We start from the raw sequence: 18445 nt of genomic DNA, 5'->3' as shown, positions 1-18445 counted from the left end.
GTTGTTGGGGTTTGTTGAATTCTGGGATCTTCACAGGCGGCTTCTCAACTCGTCGCCGGGTGTGCACACAGTCTGAGGGCATCCAACAATCGAGGATCGTGTGATGAGAAGTGTCCACCCAGCACACATCACATCACTGTGGTCGCGTAATCGCGTGAGAATTGCGCATCATCGTACCCCCCCGTAGGCCCCCGGAGTGATGGGAAGAGGGTGGTGAATCCCCGTTGATCGAGAGTCATCACTCTCGAACGTGTTACCCGAAGTCGCTTAGACCTGTTCAAAATTAACGCAACACCTTGCCCGCCCGGAGGACAAGACAATTTTGTAGCGTTGCGGCACCCGAGCATTACCGTAAGTACCCGGTTCTGGGAACAACGGGGTTTTGGAGATTTTTTTCTGTCTCTCGATGCAATCGAATCTTGAACGGTGAAGAGAAAGAGCTTTCGTCCCCAGACTCCGATCACTCGATAGGACGCAATGATCTCATGTGTGTCATGAGCCACATTTTTTGTAGTGTGTTGGGAAAGCGTTAAATTGAGGAATTTCGTACAGCTTGAAAAGCACCCAAAAATATCAAACAATACGAGAAGTAATAGGAACAAAAAAGCCTCAAAGCATAACACAGCATCCAACGAAAAAACAAGCGTCCGAAAATTAAACCTTTCCTCCCTATTAGCCTACTTTTAGGGTTCGGGGTTCCGCAAAGCACCACCTTCGATCGATTAGGTTCGGTGCGAACCTACGGACGGAAAACGCTTGTACGGTTCCGGTTGGGCAACCAACTTTATTTTTCTCTGCTTGTTCTTCTATTCGCACCCAACCCTTTCGCACCCCGACGAACTGTTCGATTATGTCAACTCTCGAGCAATTTGGGGTGAGGTGAAAGGAAAGGATCGGTAGGCACCAAAGGTAGAAATCCGGTGCAGTTTCGGGGAGATTCGATATTCACGGCACCGGCACCGGGAGTCCGGTAGTAGCATTAACGCTCGATTAATCATTCTCTTTCGCCTGGCTGAAATGAACCGACTAATCGATCGGTTCCTCCGGCATTGAGTTGGAACGAAGGGGCGATCGTAAATACTCTCCCTTTGTCTATTCCCCAGCCTCCCCACCCCTCCCGGGTGCTACTCGACAGGATGACCTAATGAACCTTATGCGCCGGTAGAGCAAGCGAATGCAGTTGATGGATGCAGGAAATCCAGGAGGTGAAAACGTAAATAAGAAACAAGACTACCCTTTTCGAGAGTGGGATAAAACGATCGATGGGTATTAAAATTTATTGTTATTTCTTCTGGGAAGTGAAATATCGGTTCACTCGGAATTAGATTTCTAGAAATGACCTTATTCATAATCAATGAGACTGTTGGTGCTTTTTTATGAGGTTACGCAATGAAAAGCATAAAACGAGAAATCCATTTCAGCTACTTTCTTCGAATTATGTTCGGCTAAGATTTATGCACTTTGCGAAATCAATTTTTTTAAAGGTCTTATAAATAAAGGTTGGAAATATATGGAAAAGGTAATAAATTAAGGGTTTCTTTAGTTTCTTTATAATAATATTTGTTTTATGCGTACTGCGAGTTTAACTTCTATATGATGAATTTAGAAATCGGTAGGCACTTCCTATTGGCACATGAGGAAAAGATGTGGCATTGGCACCACAAGAAGACAGAGTAAAATAGCATACATCATGATGCAGTAAAGCATAAGATACTAATGAGATACTAATGGCAAGGAATTATCCTCTTGTGGATTCATCATTGGGAAACTTTAGTCGCCCAACCTAAGAAAAAGCTAACAAAAGCGGCAGTCGTGTCTAAGGTCCTAGATGATTACCTGAGGTCCGCCCAGGCAGGGGTGGAAATATTTTTTACAGCTAAAAATGCAGTTTAGTTTGGAAGTAACAAAGTTTCATTTAAATCTTATTTTTTTTGAAAAATGTCTGTGGAATTTGGTGTCCATCTACTATCGAGAGTCCATTAGGATTGACTGCAAAGATATTTCTCTCGGAGTTCCTGCTTTGGCTTTATACCTTTGCCCTGGTACAAATCACGTTGACTGTAAAGACTAAACTTTACTCGTTAAGCCAAAGTCGTCGTATAGCTCTGGCTTGCTCTATAGGTAGTTTACAAATGCTCCAGATCTACTGAGCCTGTGTGTTTTTTCACGATCCCTTCGTCCACGCATGAAAAAATTATTTTAAACATTTAAAAGTTATTGGTAAGTTAATTTTCTGCCAACTTGTAACAACCAAAATAGCACTGGACAACAACAACAAATTGTTCACCCATCCACAACCGAGTATATCCGGGATAAGGCAAAGAATGCTAATGATTTTACACAAGTACAGAGTACACTGATTGTAGTGCTGCCTTCGACAGTGTATCCCTCGACCTGCTGCTTTCCAAACTCGAAAGACTCGGGATCAGAGGTCGGTTACTGTCCTGCTTTTCGACCTACCTTTGTAGCAGAGTGTATAGAGTCAAAGTGTCCTCGTGCTTGTCCGACTCCTTCGTAGACTCCTCTGGAGTTCCCCAATGTAGTGTCCTTAGTCCTCTTTTATTTACCTTATTTATTAACGACTGTACCTCTATTCTCCCCTCCGAGAGATTCCTGTTCTACGCGGATGATCTCAATTTTTTTTTCCTGTGTGGTGCCGTAAGAACGGCCTGGTCCTATGTCCCGACAAGTGTTGCGTGATTTCGTTTACCAGATCCTCTGTGATCTCATTCAGTTACACCCTCTGTGATACAGTTATACGTCGGGTATCTTCTGTAAAGGATCTAGGTGTTTGGCTTGACGAGACACTCTCTTCAAGCCAAACGTTATCAGTAAAGCTAACAAATCACTGGGCTTGATTGTTAGGCTATCGTCCGATATCCGTGACCCCCTCTGTCCATCTGTCCTGAAGTCCATCTACTACTGTTGGGTTTGATCTTTCCTGGAATAAGCAGGTGTGGTCTGGTCTCCTCCATGCTCAACCCCGATGGCTAGACTGGAGAGTGTTTGAAGCAAATTTAGCTGTTCTGTTCGGCGCTTCCTTACCGGTTATAATCTGGCTCTCCCTCCCTATCCTGTTTGCTGTCGGCTAGATATTCCCCCTTTATGCCCCTTCTCGTCGCCTTCGCGATAGACCTGCTCTATACAACCCGCCACATTCTCTACGGCTCGATTAGGGCTCTATCGGCCTTCAACAACACCTACCATCTGTTTGACTACAATGTATCCCTGTCTCGCTTTCTTGTTCGTCTGGTTGACTCTTCCCATTAGCTACTTAAGAATATTTTTTTGTTAAGCCATTGTTGGCGGACAATTGAATATAAATAAAAAAAATAAGGAGGAAATACCTCATCATTATGTTCATGTAATTTAGCCATCACAAGCGGTGTTGACGGCAATAAGGCATTGTTCCGTCATAATTAATGGTAAATAAATAAATAAATAAATTTTCTTATACTTATATTTTATAATTTAAACACAAGTTTTCATGCATCCTTCTAAATCATTCATTTTCATTCGAATACAATAAAATAATTTTGTCGAATTTTTAATCTTCGAATAATTAATCTTAAAGAATTCTATTTAAGATTCGATTTCCAATTGAGCGTACTGGAAATGTATCGTGCTACAGCATCAAGGACAGGTAATTGCGATTTCCAAAACGCATGTTTTATATAAACAAAATGATGAAAAATGAAACATTGCAGAAAAACCAAATAAAATAGAAAAAGTAAAAGAAACAACCTGATGTATTATTACCGGTTAAATAAAAAACAATGAAATATCTTTCAGTAAACGCAAAATGCCCGATGATTTTAGCGACAACGGCGCCGGTTTTCATATAGCAGGGCCGTGGTTCACACTAAGTATGTGTAAGTTTCATGTACTTTCTAATTAAAACATTGAAACAATAACTACGCTCTACGATTTTTAACCTTAAAATTAGATAAGCATAAGAAAAAATATTTCAATTAAACTATGCCAAGTAATCCACATAAAAGAAATTGCATGCTTAGATGGCTCCAAAATAGCACAAATCTAAAAAAAAATATCCCAACTACTGATCGGAAAGCAATTCTCTTGCGCACTCATTTGCACACGCATATCCAGAATATTATCCAACCGGGAACCCACCCCAAACCGGTCCCGGATTATGAAACAGCCAATTCACTCGAAATCAGCTGTTTGGCCGGCCCCGGTGGCAACTCCCAGGGTTGTGTGGCGCTGCAACTTGAACTATTTTTTTTCCTTAACCCACCGAAACCCTACCTTACGATTATGACCTTACGGTTTTCTCGCGCTAGCCCGGGTGCGGTAACCGAGAGCAAGCGGGAAAGTTCGTGGTGGCACGTGTTGGGAAAAGTAAGGCAGCGTAATGTTACTATGCGTAAACACACAGAAACCGCAAGCTTTCTTCCGCATAAAGAGGGCCGTAACGGGTTGTGAGGGACGCTTTTAGTTTGCGCTTTTCTGCCGCTTCTACGCGCTACGGTACTATGGAGGGTCAAACGGAGGTTATTCGCCGGGTTTCTTTATGATGGCGCGGTAGAAAAGAAAATTACTAAAAGGGTAAAAGCTCTTAGAAGAGTCTTTTTTTTTTGCTGTGCTTTCATCGATATTACACAAATATGAGGGAAACGTTGTTCTTCTGCATTGCCGTCACACCCACTAAGCGTTAGGCAGTGTAACATCGGGAGGAGAATTTTCCACAATCTAAACTAAAAAAGGCACACACCTATACCTGGTTCTATATCTTTCGCCCCAAGCAAAGCCATACGGGTTAAACTACCCCATAACCACACACAGCAAGGCTTGTCGGCTGGCTGTTGGCCATTAGGGGAGGGTTTTGGGCAAAGGCACGGTTCGCAGTGGCGGTGACTGCTGTCCGTGGCTTAGTGCATAAAATTTGCGTAATAAGCAGCAGCTGCATGTCAGGAAAGCTGGAGGGTAATTGCAACCTCCTCCATCATCCCCCCTAGCCGGCCGGCACCAACCCGGCCTTCCGTTTTTAATGCTTCGTTGAGCATTTTTATTATTGTTTGCATTCTTTTTACCTTAGTTTTGTTTTGCGAGTGCGCGCTTTTCGCATTCTATCTCGCTTGAAGCCGTGAAAATGTAGCGGTTTGGGGGTTAGATATGGTTAGCAGGAGAGCAGACGGATTATCCGCTGGCACGCTCGCACCTGGTAACGCTACTATGTACGGGCGTTGTTCCCAGCAGCTCATTTTTGTCTTCTTTTGGGGCGGGTGGGCTTCGGTGTGGGTGGGGCCAATTTTTCCCTTTTGCTTCGTTCAATTGCCATGATCTGGTATGGGCTGTTTTGTTCTCTATAGGGATGTATTGTTTTTTTAAAGAGTCTGGGAGAGTAGGTGGAGACGGCTAGTTTTCGCAGGTAATTAGAGATCAGAAAAAGACCTACACAAATTACCCACAGTACGAGTAATAACGACACCCGAAAAGTGCGCCACATGTTGACAACCGAGTCAGATAAAGGTTAGGTTTGCATTAAATTATATTTTGTTGATGGGATTTTGCTGCGCGGTCTAAACAGTTGAATTAGGGCTCAATAGAAGCGACCTTCCAGTAATGGGTAGTTGCAGGTTGAGAATACAGGCTATATAAAGTTTTTTAAAGCAATAATCCAACCGCTTCTTTGGTTAACAACCGTAAAATTGTATTGTTTTGATGTAGCAGACTTATATAATAAAGTCTTACACCAGACGAGTTTATTTATTTATTTGTTGATTATATAATCATAAAAATGTAACAATAACAAAATAATAAATAATATCTTAACGATAAAATCAGGATGCATTGAAGTTCTTTATTACCTTAACTTTGGGGATGGTAATTACTACTAAGAATGTGACTGATATTTAATTTGATAGCTCATTCAACTCATCTCGATTTTGGCCTTTAAATTCGGGTTCATAACTGCATTGTATCACCTCTTTTACATAAGAAATCTGACAACGGAATCGGAGTAAATTTGACGAATTTTTGACAAACAAACTTGCGTTATTTAGAAAATCCAGTGCCTAAGGCGTCAGAGGCGTTGATATTCGCACACTAGGAGTGGGTCTCCACAACTGACTGATCTAGCTGCAGGTAAAATCATATCACGGAAGCTAGAAATAGCTGAATTGAGACATTTCCAGTTTATAGTACCAAAGAAGAAGAAGAATACTTCTGGATTTGAAGCAAATAAGTTCAAAACAGTCTAGGAACAGCAAACTGAGAAATGCAGACGCTGAAGGCTTGCGAGGCATTGGTTGACGATAGTCAGTTTGGCTCTATCGAACATTTTTTACATCGTGGAGATAAGCAGTAATATAAGTCACTCAGTTATTTGACAGTTTCGACGTACCATAAAAGGCATCAAAAGATAGTGAGAAAAATCCGGTCGCTTTATAGATTGAATGTCCCACGCACTAAGTCAGGCCTCCAAAGGGTTTGAACATCTCTTCGTAAAGTAAAGAGAATTCCTGCCAAGCTGGGCATGGTTGTATGGTGACAAAAAATCTTGCTTTTCACACGCCAATGTAAGTTATTAGTTGGACTAATTTCATTTGATTTTTTTTTCATTAATTTCCTGATCAAAACAGTGGATCAGCTAATCGTTAAGGTTCCGGGATCGCTGAAACTTTATGAAAATTTATTTTATATATCAGTCTACAGCTATGGCTAAGTTACCTAAGTTACGGTAATGTATCGAAAGTAGATTGACTTAAACTAGGGTTTAAGTCTTGCTCGGTAGCACGATTCCCAGACCAAATGAAAGTTTAAAAGCAAATACTTTTACTGATCATATGCACCAAACGATTTTCTCTCCAATAAGCATCGGTATTATATCATCTCTTAGGATTCTTCCTTCCTTTACTGCAGTTTCTTGCTCGCCGTGCCATGAAGATATCTGATAATATACTTAACAACTTCTCAATAGATCGTATCACAACTTCAGAAGGAAAAAATGACGTTGAATATGGTAAAACCTGCAGTAAACAGTAGCTAGAAAGCTTTGGAACGAAGTACGGTTGATGAAAGGTTTCTGGGATGGTACAGATTATGAACCCAGAAAGATCAGTGCAGGTGATGAAGTCCTGCAGGCTTGAGACAGGCTTAAGATTATACATTTTAAAACGATTTCTGTAGATATCTAGGATGAAACGTCCATCTAAAAGCAATCCCGTAGTTCAAACAGGCCTTAAGGAAGCACAAAGCGCTCGAGTAAAAACTCTTCTAAGAGCTAAACATTACAGCCTCAAAACAACTCGGCAAACCCAGCTCAGTTAAGTCATTTAAAAAAAAAATCCAGAAACATTTTTCAAATATCCCGGAAAGGCAATGAATAGATGTGCACGTGCACACAAAACCCGGACATTACCGCCAATAGAATAACACGGTGATCTACAACCTCTGATCAGATATCGATCAACTCACTCACTCATTGCCTTGGATAGTTTCCAACAGCTGTTTAAAATCATATCCCGTGAGCGTAAAAACTGCACCGATTCCACACTTTGTCCAGACCTTTTTTGCTACATCTACATCTAGTACATGTGCCTGCTCATTGAATCTAGCAACAAAACCCGGAACTATGGGAAAATTTGCATACTTCCAATGTCACACTGTGCTGATGCGCAAAATCCCATACCTACCCCATTTCGGTTGGGAAAAATGGTGTTGAAACCATTCTAGATGCGAACAAAAAGTGCCACTTGGACCACAGCTTGCAGACCGGAGATGTGCAAGGGAAAACGAATTAAAGCAACGCTTTTGAATGGTTGGCCGATTTGGACGATTCCGTTCCGTACCGGTGTACCTTTCGTTTCGGCATACATTTGCTCTCCATAATGCCCCGCTACACGGTACACGGTGGGGCGTACCGCACTCGATGGGAAAATTTTGTCCCAAGGACACCGGCTGGATGGCACTTCTCGTGCAGTCAAGAATCGGTTTAGCGATTAAAATCTTTTGTTTTGGATTTTTTGTTTGCTTTTGCTTCAAAATGAGGAGAAAAATGCCACGGTCACTGATGAGGATGTTTTGTGCCGTGATGATCTCAGGATTAGAAATGAAGATCTCCTAAGATGACGATTAACTCATCACATCGCGGTTACCCCTAAGGCCATCAAAGACGTTAGATGAGTTGTGTTGTCTCGTGGTTTTAATTAAGTTTTTAAAGCTAAAAATTAATTAAAATTGATTGAGCAAAAAAAAAAGAATAACCGACCAAACTGAAATCATCATTACCTGGCCCTTCACAACCCGCTAAAAACGAATCTTTGCCGGTGTTTAATTCATTTTTGAAACCAAACCCGGTCAAACCGGCCCTCGGCATTCGATGGCTTTCACTGCAGTGCTGAAGATGCTGCAATAAAGCTTAATTTGCACTTGACGTGCAGTTGTTTGGGCGCGTGGAGTGTGTTTATTCACGTTTTACTGGATTGAAGCCACCTCCACGGACGCTTTACCCGTCGGAGAGAGTCTGGTCCTTGGTCCTAATGGCCCTCTTGGAGGCATTTTGTTTGTTCACACACATATGCTGAAGATGCGCAACCGATCGCAGTCACACACGGGTTGAAAAGCTATATTTCTCCACATTCTGTACGGCCTGTAATGCCGCTCATTACACGCAGGGGTGGGGTATGTGGAATAGTCAGAAGCTGGGTGGCCCAAAAGCTTTCGAATGAATCTTTAGTAGAAGGAGAGGGAGGGGAGTAGTGGAGAGGAGCAGAAGAAGGGTCATCATCGCGCGAGGGATAATTATAATGCCACCGGCAAGGAAACCCCATCGAAAATGCGGAGATGAAAGGAACGAAATGAACCAAAGCAACAAAAAAACAAGGCCGCTTGGAGAAGCGTATGCGGTCGCGAGGGGCTTGCCAATAGTAGACAGATCATCATCATTATCGGATGGGTCGATCGTGAGGTAGAATTAAGGGGCCTTAGATTGGGAGGGCAAAAAGGAAGCACATGATGAAGAGATCAGCAGGGTTCACGCTTACGAATTAAAGAAGCAAAACTCTATGATGGAAAATTCTTTGATGAGTGAAAAACGTTGGAATTTGGGGTTCCGTAAATAGCAAGATCATGCCCATATTAAGTCAAACGTAGATTTTTCATCAACATTAACTAACATGAAATATTGTATTGCATACTTTCAGGCAAAAGTGTGAAGGATCAGTTAAGCCTTGCAGTCGTCTAGATTTAGTCGATATTTATGCCCATCCAAGTCTTTAAGTCAATGGATTTAAACTATTTTTTGACTTAAAACAAATTGTAACATCTATTTTTTCCTTTACTCCCCCTAAGGTTCATCAGGGCCTCTCTGTTCCAAAGGGAACGGCCATAAAGATAATTAGGGACGGAGCGCCTCAACTCAAAACCTCACACTAGTAATTTGTGTAGTAATGTCTAGTAAAGTCTAACAAGTTTTATAGTTCTTTTACTGAGTATTTGAGTCATTAGACTTTATCCACCTTTTCACTGATCTGATCACTTATATAATTCATGCGCATTTGCACTCTAGGTATAGCAGGAAGAAGTCTTGTATAGAAGAACTAGAAGAACTTGTCCATTGGGTGCTACTCGTCGCTCACAGGGCGTTAAGCTATCGAGAGATAAGCAAGAGGCCGGACATTTTCCTGAAGGGCTGCCATCAGTGGACGTTGAGCAGGTCTCCGTCCTTTATATTTCATTGAACTTAGTTTTAAACATTGTACGTTTAGAGTGTTCGTGCAGATATCTTCTTCTTCTTCTTCTAGGCGTAACGACCTTCTATAGGACGACCATCAGATGGCTTACTAGACTAGCCGATACCACCTCCGATACCACGGTCCGGATGGGATTTAAACTACAGTTCTGTCGTTTGAAGACCGGCAACTGTTGTCGCCTACATAACAGAAACTACGGGCTCTAAGTTAGTGGAAATCACGGCTTCAGTCAACGGAACCATTTCGTCAGATATGAATTTTTAAATGCTTCTTCTGGGCTGTTTCTGGGCGTTTCTTTAAGGTAATTTTTGAAGCTCAATACGGGGGAACGGGCACATAAAAATGCTTCTTTGAAGCATGGAATCGCGCTACATTTTTACGTCCGCAAACTTGATTTTTTATGTTTCATAACAACATAATTAAAAAATCGATAGGATGACAAGAAATTTTTCTGTGATTAAGGAAAAAAATATCAATTTTCCTGTAGCTACAACGTTCCGACTGTAATGATGTCCGCCTATTAGCAGATTGCCGTTGGGTGTATTAAGGGTATTGCCCAACGAATACTACTATGTTATTCTCATTCATCTACCTAAATTGACGCTCACGACGCACGGACACATTAAAAGCGAATAGTAGGAAACCATAATGAAAGTCTGATAAAGTAAACGTGGTCGAATAAGTTGATCAAAGGGTTTGCTTTAGTGCCTGAAATGTATAAATAGCCAATAGAGTTGTTAAATTTTGAAGCCAGCTTCAAAAAAGACTTGAATATATTTTACTCCTAGCTTCGGACAATGAACAAGGCAGACGCTTTATTGCATATCTGTGAAATGGATTCGGTTCTCGCACCACCACTATTTGTCGCATACCTGTGATCAATTAAAAAGTAAACGCAATTTCACAATCTACAATCGCCCTTCTGCCAAGGGGGTTGATCAAATTTTGCGATCGCCCGATACGTTTGGCAAAGGCATAATGGAGCTGTGCAAATTTCGTCACAATCGTTCACACTTTTTTAAAGCTTTCGATGTTGCTTTAATTCGTTAGCGATGCTGAGAAAACCGTGATGCGATCGGACTTTGCAGGCTGGCGGCAGTGGTAACGACACAAGGCGGTTTTCAAATTTCCCACCCATGCTTGGAATGCATGGAGTTACAGCGGAGTCATTTTTTCCATTTATTTGGATGGTTTTTTTTGTTGTTGTTAATGTTTCGTTTCTTTATTACTACGCCGCTGGTCACCTTTAGCTAGCCGAGCCGAGTTTTTCACAACTTGATTAGATGTAGACCACTACCTCCGCTCAAGGAGTTTTCGTCACATACTGAACTAATTTTGCTTTCTTGTTGTTGATGTTTTGTGGGCGAGTCTTGTCGATGGACGAACCTGAAACCGTTTTGTAATTTTCCCTTCGGTCCATATATTACATGCGCGCTTGTAGGGGTGGAATGTTTCAGTCGGTCGGGTTGTTGTTTGAAGTAAAAAATCAATCGAGCGAATCATTTAACATGCGTGAAAAAGGAAAGTAGTAGCAGGAAAAAAAATACACAAAAATCGCGGTTTGTTTGCTGTTTGGTGTGGAGGAGGAAGAGTGCGGTAAAACAATAATGTTACTTCATAAAATTGTGTAATGAAAACCCTTTGGGGAAAGCTTTACTACGTTCAATGCGTTCACGTGATACACTTTGGTTTGCAGAGGGAATTAAAAATGGCCGCACCGCACATACTGTCGTTTGAAGAAAACGTGTGTAATGATGCGAGTACGTTAGATATAGAACCAATAAAACTTGAAGGAAAAATATTGCGTAATTAGATCATTGTTCTGTTATGGTCCGTTCCTTGAATCCGTTCCTGAAGGTTAATATAGGATCTCCATACCCTTCTCCGACTCAATACGTCCACGCTGTACACAATTGTAACATATCTCTCCAAATATCTAAGCTTGTGTCTAAGCTTGTGTATACAGGGAAACCCCTTGGGAAGATGGGATATTGAGAGGGGGGCGTCTATCAAGCGTCTGTTTTCCATGTTAGGGGCGGCTGGTTATCCTTCTGTCCTGGCATCCTGCGGGACTTTAATCAACTAGGATGCGTAGGTCCTCCGATGAGACAGGAGGTTGGCGGAGAGGACTTGCAAGCCACCCAATACCATTGCAACAAAAGGTCCGCCCTGGCTCAATCCTGAGCAGGCCAAGAAGAAGAAGAATTTGATCATCAAATCTGATTCGGAAGTCCTAGATACCATAACGGATTTTGGAATTTGTCTATCTTTTATCCTGGGCGAACCATCTCAACTATTTATGTAAACGATTAAAACAAGCAAAGCCATCCATTCTGGGCGTTTGGTTGTAATTCTTCGTTCACCAGGTGTTTTTTAATTATTATTTTATTGTATTGTGCACCATTAAGATTAAACAATATACATGTAGTCCTAACACTAAGAAGAAAGATAAGATGAGGATTGGATAAATAATAAGGTAAGAGCACGTGAAGTGTGAAGTGTAAGTCTAACAGCACGAAAAGGCTGTTACAGCAACGAAGAGAGAAGATGAATAAACTATTAGAACCATACTAAGTACGCCGCCTAAGATAGGAAAGAAACGCACAAGGGCGTACGGATCGGAATTGAACATACACCGGGACTTGAGGAGCAGTCCAGCAATAATTGAAGCCTGCGCTCGAACCTGTCAACTCTCCAATTATTCCAGGCCAAGCATTTGAAGCCGGACATCATAATATGGCATTTTGGGAAGCGCAAGTCTCAAAAGCGTCTGAATTAAATTTCTCGTAATACAGCGCTGAATCTGCTGAAGTTTAGTGGACCGAATTTGAGCAGCAGAAAATTTCCTCAAGCTCAAGTGTAGAATTTTCCTCAAGCAGCAGAGTATGATCGATTGGAAGATAGCCGTCCTCTGCTCTTCTTTTCCCTTGCGTTGTTTTCGATTAGATTTTCTCTTGGGATTTATAATCTTAGATAATTTCACTTAATAAATAACTTATCTTTACTTATCCTGGGGTGATCTCCTTGGTTTTGTGGCTCAAATTCATGATGTCTATGTCATCTTAACTTGAAGAAGATGGCTCTACCTCTCGAAGATTAATCTTACAATTCTGACCAGAACTTTTCTTGCGTCAAGATAAATAATAATAAGACCAGTAAGACATCTCCCAAGCATAGGGCGCAATCCCATTGTAGTAGGAAGGAGAGCCTTGCGAGTTTTCCATCCTTCCTTTTCTAATGTGTGATGCTAGCTTTTGTCATTATTAAAAGTCTGATAAGCTTTGTCGGAATATCTATGAGGCTCTCTCGATTGTGGTTTTAAAATTGGCGAAACGAACCCGCAATCAACCCAGGACACAAGAGCAATCGTAGCATATCTTAATTTGTGTTTTGGAAGTTGTGGTGAAGTCACTAAGCGTTTATCCTTCATGCTCAGGATAGTTGACTTAAACAGACTTCAAGTCATGTGACAGGTTAAGAGTACCGAACGTATTGCAATGATAATGAATCTTCTCCGAATGTAGCAAATAAAAATCTCCTAAAGTGCCCTACATGTTGCCTGAAAGTGTCTTCAATTTCTATCGGTGCTTCGGAGCTGATGCTAATCTGGTTTATATAAACTTTAAATAAATTTTCACAAAATTTCCGAATGGCAAAATTGTCTTCAAAATTTCCAAATCCCAAAGAAAAACACGCCCTTCAAAAACCATTACCACACAGAATCCCCCGAAACCCAACGCAGCATTGATGCTTGGTACTTTTCCTGCAAAGAGAAACTTTAATCATTACCCCACGACGGTTGCAGTATTTTGCGGTTCGTTTCTCTTCACCTTCGCCAGTTCGAAAGCGAAAATCAAAAGCAAACAAACAGCATCGGTACGATAACGTATTTTTGACGGGGGTTTGTTTACAAGAAGGGAAAATTAATGCCCAACCAAAGGGGGGAGATTTCCGCTTTCTTTATGTATACTAAGCAAAAGAAAGAAAAAGCTACATGCAACTTATCGGTAACGTGAATACATCGGCTTTAGTTTACTTTAAGGCATGGTTATTGATATGTACGCTTCATGCCTATCATCGCTAGCTTTAATTGATGAGGTACGGTAAAATTATGTACTTTAAACAAAGTGCTTGCGATTCCCAGGAGCAAACGAGCTTTAAAATCTTCTCACAATGCTGACTTTGTGAAAAAGCTAACTACAAATACGATAGAACAGAAGAGCCCAATAATGTGAGCCGATTCATCCTTGACGTCGTGAGCGTGTCATGTGAAACGTAGCAAATTGTTACAACCGATCCACCGAAGCGAACAACCTGTCAAACACATAGACCACGTGGATAATGAAAAGAAAACTCATCTCCCGCCTCTACACAGGTGGATCGTAACATCGAAACTGCCCCCCTGAGCTAAAACGTCGCTGAATGAATCGCGAAAGGTCATAAACGATGCGCGAAAGGGCATCAAATCCAAACAAGGAGCACCACCAAACTGTTCTCCACGACATCTCGTGCAGTGTACCGAGAGCGAGAGCGAACCTGTATCGGTGGAGGTTTTGGGCAAAATTTTTTTAAACAATTCAGTCTCACAATTATTTCACAATTATCCTTGAACGGGTCCCCAACAGCCATCGGGGTGAGGGGATCGACACACAACTCTTGTGATCTCGGCGCGCGTCGCACGTGTGTGTGTGTGTGTGGGAAAAACGATCCCAAAACGGCCTTCCCCGGCCGTTGGGTGGGTTGGTGGTGCATGGATGGGGGCGAGTGCAGTAGCATTCAACACTGCCCGACAATAACAGATCGACCGGCTCGGGGAGCCATACACACAGAAAATGCCAGCCCGAGCCGACGAGGGTTTCGCGTGCAGCTGCCGTACCGGTGGCGCTGGCGATGAAAAGCGTTCCATAGCGATCACTGGCCCTGCCAAACGCAGTCCGTGGCATGTGGTGTGGCTCCGGCTCGCTGGAGGCAATTTTGTAATGCAATCGCCGAGCGTCATGGGACATGGATCGGTACCGAGGGCGGCATGCATGATGGGAGCCGGATTGATCAGATCGATGTGTTGATGGAGCAAGCTGAACATGGGTAATGAAATACTTGTTTACGGTTTGTTGTGAGGAAGTAGAGTTGTTTTAAATTGCTGTTTTGAAAGTAGAGTTTATGAGAGAAGAAAAAAACTAATTAAGAATGATTTAGAAACGTTTAGTAAGAAAAATCAAATGACAGAAATGTTGAATACGACAATACGGCATTGGACCGTCATAATCAATTGTAAATAAATAAATAAATAAATGTTGAATACGTTTAAACAGTTTAATTTCTACCACATTTCTTTAACCATAGTTTTATGCTCTACATGGTTATCTTAGTACTATGCTCTAGAGGTTTGGTCGTTGAAATTTACAGTCAAAAGAGTTTGTCTTAGGCATAAGACTTTGTGACTTTTAAAATATAGTTATGATCGTACTCCTACAGCATGATTGTTCTGCACATCCTTTTTACGGACAGAGTTTAATACTACTGTGTCCGAAAAGTAAGGGGACATTGGATGTCGAATTTCGCGCGCCAAAAGAAGTCCCTTGTTTTCATTTTTCATTGTATGTTTTTGACAGTTCTGAAACGTCTCAAGTCACAACCTCAACCCGGCTAGGAGTGACAATTTATTTTCGGAGCTGCGCCAAGTGGTTTTTGTCTATATCGACCATGTCCACGTTTGTGGAGCAGCAGCAATTAAATAAAGGCTGAGGAAACATTGCGGATGTTAGAAAAAGCCTTCGGGGAAGAATCTAGGTCAAAGAAAAATGTGTACAAATGAAGACCGGACCGTTCGGGGAGACTTTCCACCTCGACCGACGACGCCCAAATCAAGGATTTGAGGGTTAACAATCGTCGGTTGACGATACGAGACCTACCGGAACCTCCATCCAGCGAAAGCGGCCGCATTTGTGGAAAAACAACAGCTAGTTTTTGTACCACGATAATGCTCCCTCCCATGCGGCCATCATTTTGAGGGAGTTTTTCGCAACAACTGGCACTCATATTATTCCGAAACCGCCGTATTTGCCAGATATGGCACCAGCCGACTTCCTGGCTGTTCAACAAGCTAAAACGGCCGCTTCGGGGACACAGTTTTGACACTATCGAGGAGATAGAAGCCGCAGCGATGGCGGAACTAAAGAACATCCCACCTTTGAAGAGTGAGAGAAAAGGTGGAAGAGATGCATTGCATCGGAAGGGGATTACTTCGAAGGTGAAGACCTTCATTTGGTCTAATAAAAAAATCATTAAAAAAACTCCAAAGTCTTTTTATTTTTCGGACACAGTAGTATATAGAATATTCGCTATTTTGCAGATAAGGATTAATGCTACTATTCGTTAAAATGGATTAAAAAAGCATAGATTCTTAAGCAACGAATTTAAAATACTTAATGTCAGACTAGATCTTACAGTTGGGACGCTCTAACTATCGAAAGGTATTGGAGGCACTCGTTCACATTTCAAGACTATGTACGAAATACCTGCATCATCAAGGACATTGTTTTTTTTTAAATATTATCATTTTAGAGACCTTAGCTTGCGAGGAATTTTGTCGTCCATGAAGTCTATTGGTTGTGTACCAATAGTCCTCACCGTCTAATAAATTTAACCGTTCATGTTCCGACAGTAAGCAACGATCTTCGCCATCCGATAGAAATCTTTTATCGCAAGGAACCTCTACACAATCGTTCAAATCGGAAGCAATCACAAAAAGGTTCTCCAAACAAAAACAAAAAGCGTCACAACTCTTTTCCCATTCAGCCAAAAGCTTTCCTCCCCTTCAAAAGCTGACGACAACTACCGTGCGATACGATAGTGACGCCCGCTAGCGTACCTTAATGCGCCGTATGATCGCATACGAACGCGACCCTTTTCGTCAATCGCGCGCGGAAAGAGGGTGGCGAGGAAGGGGGGTCATGTGCAACGGCGGGTAGGCTGGCGTAATAAAACATTGGGAAAAACCAAGCCGGACTATGAGTGAGATAGCAGCAGCAACAACAGCAGCAGCAGCTAGAGCCCACGAGATGTCGTAACCTTTTGCAGTAGTAGAAGAGGGGCACCGACAACAACAACCGGAGCTGATGAAAAGCACTCGAACTAGTGCGCTTGGGGAGAGGAATAAAACATGAAAGGCCATCCAGTGTGCTCGGTAGGTAGCATAAGCCGCAGCCTTCCACTTATACCCGGGGAGATGACATTGTCCACAAAGCCCAGCAGAGCGAGAGCGAATGTGTGAGATGGGAATTCTGCAGCAGATGAAGGCGAATGCATCATCGACACACGATCAACCCTCGGGGGAGGGAATTTGAAGATGGTGGTGCATCGAATGGATAAACAAACCCAACCTGTGTACATGCTTCGCAGCGCGCGGTTCGTTGCTCATCACTGGGGGAGGCATTTTTTCTCTCAATTATAATTATTCGCATTTAAAAACCTGTTCGCAAGGTCTGTCTACCAACCGGTGACTCTTGATGACGAAATAAGAAGAGGCTGAAAGATGATGACAGGGAGCAATAACTTAGACTGGGGGATGAAGTTTGTGTGAAACAAAACCAAAAAATTACCGCTTGGAATGGGAAAACTTTTAAAAACGGAAATCAAAAGTGCGGACGGAAACGTATGGACGGAACTGTCAAACCGATCACAGAGTAGTACATCACCCGAAACCCCAAACATGGAACACCAGGAAACTCAGCCCAACAGAAATGGTCCAGTAAATCTCTTTCCACTTCTCATGTGACCCACCGATGTAACCCACCATTCCACCATGATGTAAAAAATAAACGGTGAACGAAAGTGAAAAGTGATTTCTATTTCCATCCTCACGATCACCCGGCCGACAGTGTCAAAGACACCCTGACAAATTAATTATTTACAAACACACTCATTTCCAGCTCAACTTTGGGTTTTGGCCGTGCGTCTTCCGATCGCAGCGTCCTCTCGCGGCAAACGGGCTGGCAAAGCCCGTGTCACCCGAGATCTGTAAATCTCTGCCGGATGAAAGCAAAAGGGAAAGAAACCGGAATCTCTCTCCCTCTCTTTCTCTCTTTTACTCTTGCTCCCTCTCACTCTCTCCGGGATGAGGATCACACCGATCGTTGGATGCAGCTGGGATGCTGGGATATTGGATGCGAGAGGACTCGCAGCCCAACAGCGTGGTCATTAAAAAGGTTATGGCGATATCGGTGCGAGCGAGCAAGAGCAAGAGAGTGTGGGTTTTCTCTTTCGTCAAAAGCCTTGCCTACTTTGGGCTTGGCCGGTTTTGATTTTCGCCGTTGTTCGTCTGCGCACTGGTATTGAAGGTATCGCAATGGTGATCGTGATGCCAATTAGTTGCCCATTTTTCTACACACTTACCCGGTGTTGATGATATTGTATAATGTAGAATCTGCTGCTAACTATTTGCACATGATCCGGGGTATAGAAACGCACACACACTTTGATCGTTTTCAATGTAATAAACAATCGCAACTGAACGAAGGAACGAAACAATTTCACTGCACAAAAAAAACCCTTTTCTTTTGTTTGGTACCGACTGAAACACTAAATACGACACAATCGGGGACACTTCGAGCTTGATTTCACCTTCACATCACTCGCGCACTCGCGTGCATACAAAACGAAACCCAACAAAACTTCGAGATTCAGCACCAAAACACCTGAAACCCAGCTAGCAATTTCACCGTCACGCT

At 42.4% G+C, this 18445-nt stretch overlaps 1 protein-coding gene across 1 annotated transcript in view; it reads right to left on the bottom strand.

The window, feature by feature from the left end:
- LOC126565981 (serine protease snake-like) overlaps window positions 1–18445 on the bottom strand; it is a 320396-nt gene that overhangs the window by 80013 nt on the left and 221938 nt on the right. The gene's annotated exons all lie outside the window — the stretch shown is intronic.

This window comes from Anopheles maculipalpis, chromosome 2RL (assembly GCF_943734695.1).
Source record: "Anopheles maculipalpis chromosome 2RL, idAnoMacuDA_375_x, whole genome shotgun sequence".
In the NCBI taxonomy this organism is placed as follows: Eukaryota; Metazoa; Arthropoda; class Insecta; order Diptera; family Culicidae; genus Anopheles; species Anopheles maculipalpis.
Note: the sequence above shows the minus strand (reverse complement) of the source record. Positions and strands in the feature narration are given on the sequence as shown.